Raw genomic sequence first — 2,056 nt, 5'->3', positions numbered from 1 at the left:
CTCAAAGTCATCCAATATCATGCACAGTACCCAAATCCTTAAAATGATTAAGATGCCTGTGTCATGGGTCCACCAGATGACTAACTTCATGTTGGGCCATTCTCCCCATTACCCACCAATGGCCAGGCACACTGGCCATCTTGCTTTCCTCAAAACAACAAGCACACTCTGTCTCAATGCTATTTTACTTGCTTTTGTCTCTTCATAAAATGACATAACCTCACATATCTGTGTGACCCTCCACCTCATTTCTTTCAGTGTTCTGCCTGAATGTCACATCTTGGAAAGGCCTTCATTGTTCCCTTACCTTCCATAATACGTTCTACCTTCTGACAGAGGCACATTTACTTATTCAGTTATGTATTACCTGGCCCCACAACAAAAATGTAAGATCCATATCCCCATTAATGGCCTCGTGGACCTTTTTCCACTGGGGTATGTTGTGCATATGGATCAGGACTTACTCAAGATATTTCAAATAATGATTAAAAGATCATATGAATAGTGGTTGAAATTATATGAATGAAGAACCTGGTTACCAACTAAACAAATATCTAAAATGAAAAATAAAATTTTAAGAAATATATTGAATTACTATAGGAAAGAAAATAAATGTCATAAAAATGGCATACAGCTTTCCTCTGTATTTTATTGTGCCTGATTTTCCTCAGGCAAACAGCTTCAGCTTCTTCCTAAAAATCTGCTCAGAACAAACATCACTTTCTTATTTTTAAAGGTGTATATCAGTGGGTTCAACACTGGAGTGACTGTCATGTGTAAGATAGCCATAATTTTTTCCTATATTACACATGCAGCACAGGGAGGAGGGATAAAGTGAGCTCCACAGTTCTATAAAAGAGAAATACCACCATAAAATGGGAGGGACAAGTGGACAGAGCCTTGCGGAATACACTGCAGGACTGGTGCTTCAACAGAAGAAAGACACTTATAGAGAAATAGGAAAGGAGAGGGAGGAAGCAAGCCACCATGGCTAAGCTGCAAGTGCCAATGAAAATGAGCCACTTATTGAGACTTACATCACCACAAGCCAGTTCCAAGAGAGGTTTGATATCATAGAATAAGTAATTGAGTTTCTGGAAGTGGAGAAAGTCCAGGCATGCAGTCATGACAGAATGAACCAGAGCATAGAAGAAGCTAATGAGCCATGCCACAGCTGCCAACAGGACACACAGCTGGGGATTCATGATGACAGTGTAGCAAAGTGGGTTGCAGACGGCCACAAATTGATCAAATCCCATGATGATTAGCAAGACAAATTCAGTGCAACCAAAAAAGTGGAATAAATGTAGCTGAGTGATACAGCCTAAAAAGGATATGATCCTATGCCTGGAGAGGAGGTTCCACATTAGCTTAGGCATTATCATTGAAGAGTAGCAAACATCCAGACAAGAACGATTTCTCAGGAAAAAATACATAGGAGAGTGGAGTATTGGCTCTGAGATGATGATCACTAATGTGGCCCCATCTCCAAATAGGTTTGTCATGTATATAATGAGGAAAATGATAAAGATTACAAGCTATAGCCCCTGAACCTGGGTCAGTCCCAGTAAAAGAAACTCATTCATAAAAGTGATGTTCTCCATTGCTTTGGGCAAGGAAAGATGACAGTGACAATTAGCAAACACATCCTGGTACACTGTGTAGGGTGAAATGAAGCAAGTTTATCATCTGGAAAAAAAAGAAGAAGGATAAACTGTGGTGAACAGCATTCCAGAGGTAAATTCATTTGCAACATAACTGAGGAAAATGAAAGTACATGTCAAGTTCTGAGTTAATGTGATATCTGATGTATGGAAGTAAAAAGGCTACTCAGACTGTACAGTTAACCCTAAACAACAGCTCATCAGAATTAAGGTAGATATTCAGAGAAAACATATTAAAAAGGAACAAGATTTAACTCTAGCTTCATCTATGGCATTAAATTAGTATATCTAATTAAATTATGTCAAAGATACATTGGTAAAGTTAGAAAACAATTTTTAATGGACTTAATAGGCACACATTATTTCTAAGCAGTAGCATGGCAATAGCCTAG

At 38.5% G+C, this 2,056-nt stretch overlaps 1 pseudogene; it reads right to left on the bottom strand.

Annotated features, from left to right (window-relative positions):
• Nucleotides 1–681: 681 nt before the first annotated feature.
• LOC107135276 lies at nucleotides 682–1,604 on the bottom strand (annotated as a pseudogene).
• Between the last annotated feature and the right edge of the window lie 452 nt (nucleotides 1,605–2,056).

The sequence above is a fragment of the Marmota marmota genome, unplaced genomic scaffold (genome assembly GCF_001458135.2).
Source record: "Marmota marmota marmota unplaced genomic scaffold, marMar, whole genome shotgun sequence".
NCBI lineage: Eukaryota > Metazoa > Chordata > Mammalia > Rodentia > Sciuridae > Marmota > Marmota marmota.
The sequence above is the reverse complement of the archived record's forward strand: the minus strand, read 5'-3'. Positions and strand labels throughout refer to the sequence as shown.